The sequence below is a fragment of the Otolemur garnettii genome, unplaced genomic scaffold (assembly GCF_000181295.1).
Source record: "Otolemur garnettii isolate 467f Iridium unplaced genomic scaffold, OtoGar3 scaffold00046, whole genome shotgun sequence".
NCBI classification, from domain to species: domain Eukaryota; kingdom Metazoa; phylum Chordata; class Mammalia; order Primates; family Galagidae; genus Otolemur; species Otolemur garnettii.
In genome coordinates this window covers 2874273-2883233 of record NW_003852441.1, presented here as the reverse complement: position 1 = coordinate 2883233, position 8961 = coordinate 2874273, and positions in this window count along the sequence as shown.

Here is an 8961-nt window from a genome sequence, read left to right as displayed (position 1 = left end):
CAGTGTATGAGGTCAACGTGGCTTTATGCAGGTGGGGTGAGATCAGGAAAGGAATTCCACACGTGCGCTATGGCGGATGGGGATTTCATAGGGCTAGGAGGGCAGCAATTGGTGGCACTCCTATTTCCTGAGAGGGACATGTACCTGACCCTGCCCGGGTGGGTCAGTCCCACCCGGGCAGGGCAGGTCTATTTGGGTGGGTACACCTGATTCTATCATCTTCTTCACTCTTTCCCTCTAGTAGCCAAGAGTAGGAGGGATTATTCATCACTGCTAGGAATAACACTGAGTGATTTTAGGCTAGTGCCATTCAGCAGCCGCTGATTTGTGACCCTAAAGAAGGGCTAAGCATATTTAGATGTTCTCTCCAAAATTTCCTGTGCCATCTCGCTCTAAGTCTGTCCATGATAGGACTCCAGTGCCATTGCCATTCCCAGAGAGAGGATGACCCTGGAGTCAGCACACAGACCCTTTTGTGCTGATGCCCCTGGGATCCTCCTTTCTGTGGCATGCCTGCCTCTGTCCTCTGATAACTTGGGATTCCTTCCTGCTCTTCTTTCTACCTGGCCAAATCTAACACATCTTCTAACGCCTAGCTTCAGGGCTACCTCCTCCATGAAGGCTTCTGCAAGGAGTCTGCAGCCGACTGTGGAATGGAGAAGGCACAACCCCTCCACCTCCTCATTTCTGACCTCAACTGCAAGTTCAGGGGTTTACCAAGCTGCGTTCACACAGCAAGCCTTTAATAAGCATAACTGCAGTTCATTATAAGGAAAGGATAAAGAATGCAATCAGCAAAGGGAGAGGCACCCAAGGAAGAGTCCAGGGGGTCTTGGAATGCTGAGGTCCCATCGTCCTCCCTGGAGAGTCAAGATATGCCACTTACCCAGCACCCCATGTGGCAGTCCATGAGGAGTGCTGCCAAGCAGGGAAGGTTACCCGAGCTTGGGTGTTCAGAGTTTTTGGTGGGGCTCATTATGTAGGTGTGATTAATTAATTGATTACCCATGGTTAATCTCAGCCCCCAGGTAGACTGATATTGCATAGGCCAAAGCCCCTACCCTAAACAAAGACACTGGTATCAGGTATGACACAGATCACCTCCCAGAAGCCACAGACAAAGACCAGACTTGGCTTTGGGCAAGGCCAAATTCTTTACCACATACCTTCCTCATATGAACTCTAATACCAACTATGACCCTGACCACACCACTCAGCACCTGATTACACACAGTATTCAATTCTTGTTTTGTTTTGCATGTCTCCTTACCTAAAGTCAAAATGTGAGAATAGGCCTGTGTCTCACTCTTCTATTTCTCATACAGTTCTGGGTATAATTCAAGTCAAAGAACGATGTATTTAAATACACAACAGTAAGTAATTGTGCTTCTCCTGTGAGCAAGGCAGTGTGACAGGTAGTTTAGCAAGCACTAGCTGGTTGACAGCTGGTTGACTAGCTCCAGCTATTTGGCTGAGACAAAGGCAGATACACCAGCCTCAGAGAGTGACATATATGCAGGGAAAAAGCTGAAGACAGCAACATTATGAAACAGATTAGGGGTAAAAAGCAAGGTATCTCAAGGGGACCCCTTACCCTCAATATAGGAAAATATAAAATTTCATATTGAGAAATTTCAAACATAAATGTAGAAAAACTTCTTTAGGGCAGCACCTGTGGCTCAGTGGGTAGGGGCACCAGCCCCACATATCCAGGGTGGCGGGTTCAAATCCAGCACCAGCCAAACTGCAACAAAAAATAGCTGGGCATTGTGGTGGGTACCTGTAGTCCCAGCTACTTGGGAGGCTGAGGCAAGAGAATTGCCTAAGCCCAAGAGCTGGAGGTGCTGTTAGCTGTGATCCCATAGCATTCTACCAAGGGTGATAAAGTGAGACTCTGCCTCTGTTAAAAAAAAGAAAAAAGAAAACACTTCTTTAAGAGCAACTGACTACCTCAGCTGTCCTTTGCTTAAAGGTCAGCCCTTACTCAGTTCAAGGCCATCATTCAAGTAACAGTGTTCACACAGTTTCTGTCTTCTCTCTAACAAAGTTACAATTCTGCCTTAGACAAACTATGGCAGAGTGTAAACAGAAGAGCTGGGTGTCAGCTGAGGACCCTTCCTTCAGAGACCTTTGCCCAGTCCCTCCTCTTGCTGGCTGGTACTGCAGTAACCATTTGGTCTTCGAAGTAGTCTTAGGTAGGAAACCGCACACACCTGAGTGACCCCGAGAGCTCTGGGGAGTGAGCACCCCCCTGTCCCAGGCAGCATTCCTCCTCCTGCCACACTTAGTGTGGGTTTTCTGCTATTTGCAGCAGAACCAAATCCTGATTTATAGACGCCATAAATTAGAACAGCCTCCCTGTGCTTATGTGGGTGTCTCCCATTTTTACTTTTGTCATCAGGTTGTAACATACATCGTTGTATGCATTGCTCAGCATTTCTTTTTTTTTTGGCCAGGGCTAGGTTTGAACCCACCACCTATGGCATAGGGGGCCGGCACCCTACTCCTTGAGCCACAGGCGCTGCCCAGCTCAGCATTTCTTTGTGATAAAATCATAGAAATGTAATTGATGAACCAACAGCAAGATGAAGAAAACAGATGTGGATCTGTCTCAGAAGAGCTGTTATGAAGAATAAATGAAAATTGTGTCAACTCACTAGAAGTGCAGCATCAAGAGACTATACATATATTTCTTGAGATAGCATCTTGCTCTGTTGCCCAAGCTGAAGTACAGTGGTGTGAGCTGCTATGGCTCACAGCAGCCTTGAACTCCTGGGTTCAAGCAATCCTCCTGCCTCAGCCTCCTTTATAGCTGGGACTACAGGTGGACACCACAATATGTGGCTAATTTTTCTTATTTATTGTAGAGATGAGGTCTTGCTGTGTTGCCCTGTCTAGCTCAAACTCCTGGCCTCAAGTGATCCTCATCTTTCAGTTTCCCAAAGTGTTGGCACAAGGGAGTATTTTTTAAAAGGAGAGAGAAAGAGATATTTGTGCACTTTATAGGCTGATGGGAAAAACTAATAAGTAAACTGATATTAAGTGCTCTGTTCTTTCTAAAAATCTAAGGTGTTGTTATATGTCTTTTCTTATCCTTATGAGACCCCTGGAAAGCTCAGTTCATTTACTTCTTTTCTTTTCTTTTCTTTTTTTTTTTTTGAGACAGAGCCTCAAGCTGTCCCCCTGGGTAGAGTGCCATGGCATAGCTCATAGCAACCTCCAACTCCTGGGCTCAAGTGAGTCTCCTGCCTCCGCCTCCCAAGTTGCTGGGACCACAGGTGCCCACCACAACGCCTGGCTATTTTTTTTCGGTTGCAGCCGTCATTGTTGTTTGGTGGGCCTGGGCTGGATTCGAACCCACCACCTTAGGTGTATGTGGCTGGCGCCTTAGCCACTTGAGCCACAGGCGCCGAGCCCATTTACTTCTTTTCACAGCTGGAAATATCTGGTTAGAAGATAATTATTCAGCTCAAAAGTCCAAGTGATGAGGAAAACAAAAAAGCAGAAATTAGTACACGCACAGTGAGGAGTTACACAGGCACCGAGGAGGCTGACTGGGATGTAACAGAGTATACACACGGTAAAGAACACAATTTTACCTTGGTAAGTGACACTCCTCCTTGGAAATCACATGTCCTATAATTCAAAGCCAACACAAAAGTCAAAGCCAAGCCCCAAAGAGCAGCCAAGCCTTCCACTGAAAGAACGTCTGGCCTCGCCCTCCTGTGTGACACAACCCACTGACAGATTTGCTTCACCATAGACAGGAATTCTGCAGCAGTCCCCGGGCTGCGAGTTGCTTTCCAATCTAGACCTTTGCAGGCCTGTAAGGAATGGTGATCAGGTATTGAGCTTACAGTTCCTAGATAACTCCCTTCATTAGTAGCCAGGTCCTTCACGGCTTTTATTGCAACTTTAATGAAAGCGTAGGGAAATTTCTCAGATGCTGACCCACCTGGGTCAGTGTGCAGAGATGTAAAGCTGAGGCACTCTGACCAAATTAGCTGCCTATGGACCACAGAGCCATGTTTCTGGCCAGGTTTTGTCCCCGTGAAGCAGAGATGACAAATCTGAAGATGGAGCTGGCAAGGGACAGGGACACAGGACAGTGAGGACTGCATCCAGCCACTGCTGAACCCCCGACCTTGACACACCGCTGTCCTCTCAGAGCTCCAGTCCACACACTTGTCTTGGAGGCCCGCTCAGCGCAGGAAGGATAAAAGGGAAGCTCTGTGGTACTGCAGGGCTAGATCGTGCACTAGACCTTCAAATTCAGAGACCTGTGGTCTGTGCACTCCGATTCTACAGCTCAAATCAGGTGGGTTTCCTCATAAGAAACCAGCACAGGAGAACAGAGGGTAAAGGCAGAACTTCCAAAGTTATCCCTAAAGGGTGTCTGAGCACTACTTATTATTATTATTATTTTTTTGAGGCAGAGCCTCAAGTTGTCCCCCTGGGCATGGTGCTGTGGCATCACAGCTCCCAGCAACCTCCAATTCCTAGGCTCAAACGATTCTCTTGCCTCTGCCTCCCAAGTAGCTGGGACTACAGGTGCCCACCACAACACCTAGCTATTTTTTTGTCGTTGTTGCACCCGTCATTGTTGTTTGGCGGTCTCAGGCTGGATTCGAACCCTCCAGCTCAGGTGTATGTGGCTGGCACCTTAGCTGCTTGAGCCACAGGTGCTTAGCCCTGTGCACGACTTAGAACATTAAAAAGCCACATGGAACATTGTTTAAAGGAAATAGGTAATTTACAAAGGAAGAAATGCAAGCTGCCTATATATATTCTTTCCACTTCTCAGAAAGAATCTAAGAAATGCAGGATTAAAGCAAGATACCCACATGGAGAAGGGGGACTGTCACTGTTGGTGCGAGTTTACACCACTACATCTCAATAAGAAGGCAGCCTGGGCTGGCACTGAGGCTGGCAGGCTCAAACTTGGCCCAGGCCACCTAAACGACAATGATAACTGCAACCAAAAAAACAGCTGGGTGTTGTGGCAGGCACCTGTAGTCCCAGATACTTGGGAGACTGAGGCAAGAGAATCGCTTAAACCCAAGAATTTGAGGTTGCTTGTGCTGTGATGCCACAGCACTCTACCTAGGGTGACAGCTTGAGACTCTGTCACACACACACACACACAGCCGCTCGGCTATGTGCAACTATTCATACCCTTTGACCCAGTATTCCTAGAAATTCATCCTAAGGAAATAATTAGAAAAGTCTAAAGGCCACAGCACAGGCAGAGGTATCTCTTCTACTGTAATCAGAGCAGAAGGTCAGCAGTTCTGTTGCTCTCCCTCCAAGGAACCATTTCTCCATCTTCCTCATGTGGGGCTTATGGAAAATTCTAAAGATAATGGGGAGTTTTGGGACCATGTTCAGAGTAAAAGCAAAGAAAGCATAGATACACCCAATGCAAGGAATGTCGACACAGCAAGGAAAAAAACTCACACACTAAACTTTGTTTTATTTTTATTTATTTTCTTGAGACAGAGTTTTACTATGTTGCCCTCTGTAGAGGATAGTACCGTCACAGCTCACAGCAACCTCAAATTCTTGGGCTTAAGCAATTCTCTTGCCTCAGCCTCCTGAGTAGCTGGGACTACAGGTTTAGCAGGCCCGGGCCAGGCTCGAACCTGCCAACCTGGGTGTATGTGGCCTGCACCCTACCCACTGAGCTACAGGCGCCGCCAGTCACTAAACTTGAATTTTGCTTCTAAGTTCTCAGTCAAAAAGAATGAGACTCAGATGAAAGAGAAACAAATATATTTAAAGGAATTAAATTCTGAAAACAAAGTAAATCTGTGAGGAAGCTTCTAAATAAAGGGCCCTGAATGTTTTCAAGCCTTTGGACATCCTAGCCTCAGTTCCCCAGAAAGCAGGGCCTGGGGTGAAGGCCTAAACTTGGTGTGTACTTTGTTGGGGACCCCAGGGAGCAGGAGAAAGCAGTGGATGGACGAAGCAGGGAAGTAGGGATGCTGTGATGACTGGGACCAACTTACAGGCACTGGCTCTATCCAAAAGACTATCTAAAAGCTATATGAAAAGCATCTTAGAACTGTCCATTTGTTCAAAGGAGAAAGAGGGAAGTATTTCTCTCCATAGGTTGTTAGCACCCCACTACCTCCAGGTAGAGCATGCTTGGGTACCTAAGACCTGGCAGTGGCAGAGAAACCCCGGGGGCAGAAAGCAAGAGGGGCAGAATGGGCCTGAGTAAGAGGCTGTCAGATGGAACCAGCCTGAGGTTGGGGCGCCTAAGGTTGGGGCACCTGCATAGCTGTGGCTGCAGGGATGGCCAGGGACCCAACCCTAGGGCGAGGCTTCAAGAGAAAGAAATCACTGGACACTTAAGTGATCTGGACTGAGCACACACTGGGTACCAAATAAGGGCTAGGTTTCAAGGATACAAACTTGAATGCAAGTCACAGTCCTTCCTGCAGGGGCTTAGGGCCCATGTGGGTGAGGTGTCTTGGCCTAGAAGGAGCAGGGCAGGGAGATGATAAGGAATTCCAGGCTGGGCAGTGGTGTGGCTAGTTCAGGGCGCTGCCATCAGTCAGTGGTTGTTGAAGCCCCTGGGGCAATGACAGTGCTGCATCTGATCCTGAAGGCCTTCAAGGAGAAGGGGCTGGTATTTTGGAAGCTGTCAAACACAGCAGAGGAAGGCCACTCTTATCAGTCTTTCCACAGGACACGTGCAAGCCTGCCAGTCCTTCCCTGGGCTATATTTAGCAAACATAGTGTTCATAACCACCAGGAAGGCCCCAAATTCTTAGCCCCTCTCTAGACTTCAATGCTTAGTAAACAAGCCAGGCTCTTTGCCCTGAGAGCTCATAAAAACAATGCTTGTTTTCCCACTGGCTGCATGTCCTCAAACTCTGCCTTTTCCTACACATTCTCATGACTCAGCTCGGCCTGCATGCTTTGTGAAAATCTGTGGAGTTGCCAGGCCCTTCAGTCACCAGATGCAGGCAAGGAAAGCCCCCATCCCACCTCCCCTGCTAAGAAAGCCCTCCTGCAGACCCAGGTCCCCCTCCCTGACCCACCCCTGCTGGCAGAGGCAGCTGCACAGCCTCCGCCCCTGAACTCCAGCAGGGCTGGGTAACAGTGCCTCTCTCCGCAGACCCAGTGGCCCTTTTGCACACCACACTCTGAACTTCAGTACTGAGGGTGGTGGTACACACGCCCTTATTTGGTCCTGTGGCCTGCACAGCCCCAGCTGGAAGGTTCAGCTGCCCCTCCTCCACCTACCTTGGGGCCCCTTTTCTAAAGTCCATTACTCCCCCTTGTCATCTAAAGCAGGCAAAGATCAGTGGAGGTCAGAGCTCACACTAGGGCCAGACAAGAGCTGTTAGACTACTTAGGGCCCTGAGGTGGGGGCTCAGATTGCTAAAACTGCAGTCCTGAGGCCTTTGCAGCAGGCAGTGACTGTCTCCGGTCCTGAAGCCCAGTTGTAGCAAGGAGTGGGAGGGAATGAGGGCTACCCAGCAGGAGGGTGGGGGCGGGGCATTCCATAGCAGGCCTGGGAACTCCTGGGGGTGTCTCTGCACTACCCAGGACTAAGCTAAGGCAAGCTCAGAGAGGAACAGAAATGGGGGAAAAGATGAGTAGGAGAAAAGACCATCTGAGAATAAGAAAGACAACTGAGAAAAGAGGGACATAAAAATCATAAAAATCAATCCAGCTAGGCAATGTGGCTCATACCTGTAATCCCAGCACTTTGGGAGGCAAAGGTGGGAGATGACCTGAAGCCAGGGAGTTCAAGAGCACCCTGGCAATATAGTGAGACCCCGGTCTCTACAAAAAAATGTAAAAATTCAATCTATTGTTTTTAAGTATTTGCTCTGATAAGGGCTTCCTCTTCAAGCAATTCAGCTCAGACAAATGCCTCAAGAGACCCTGTCTGGGGCCTCCAAACCTAAGCATAAGTGGATTTTTTTCTTCCTCATATGACATAAAGGGAATTAACAAATTATTTGAGTGTTAAGTATTTTACCAAAATCAGGTACTTATACTCACCTTTCTCAGAAAGATGCATTTCCGGCTCTGCTCCCACAGTACAATGATTACAGCACCAGCCACATACACTGAGGCTGGTGGGTTCAAAACTGGCCCGGGCCTGCTAAACAACAGTGACAACCACAACCACAACAAAAATATCCAGACGTTGTGGTGGGAGCCTGTAGTCCCAGCTACTTGGGAGGCTGAGGCAAGAGAATCATTTACGCCCAAGAGTTTGAGGTTGCTATGAGCTGTCACGCCAGGACACTCTACCAAGAGCAACATAGTGAGACTCTTGTCTCAAAAAAAAGAAAGAAAGAAAGAAAGATGGATTTTATATTATTGCAACAAATAAAGTATGTAAAGTTTGCAAAGTTCTTGTTAAAAAATCTTTCCTCAGGCCAGGTATAGTGGCTCACGCCTGTAATCCTAGCACTCTGGGAGGCCAAGGCGGGTGGATTGCCTGAGCTCACAGGTTCAAGATCAGCCTGAGCCAGAGCCAGACTCGGTCTCTGAAAAAAAAAATAGCCAGGTGTTGTGGTGGGCACCTGTAGTCCCAGCTACCTAGGAGGCTGAGGCAAGAGAGTCACTTGAACCCAGGAATCTAAGGTTGCTGTGAGCTCAGATTGCTGTGATGCCACTGCACTCTAGCCTGGGTAATACAGAGTGAGATACTGTCTCAAAAAAAAAAAAAACAAAAAAAAAAACCTAATCAAAATAAAAGGAAAATGAAAAACCCTCTAATTTGGCTTGTGATCGTAGCTCAGTGGTCAGGGCACCGGCCACATACATCAGGGCTGGCAGGTTTGAACCCGGCCCAGGCCTGCTAAACAACAATGACAACAACAGCAACAACAACAAAATAACCGGGCATTGTCACAGGCGCCTGTAGTCCCAGCTATTGGGGAGGCTGAGGCAAGGGAATCGCTTAAGCCCAAGAGTTTTTTTTTTTTTTTT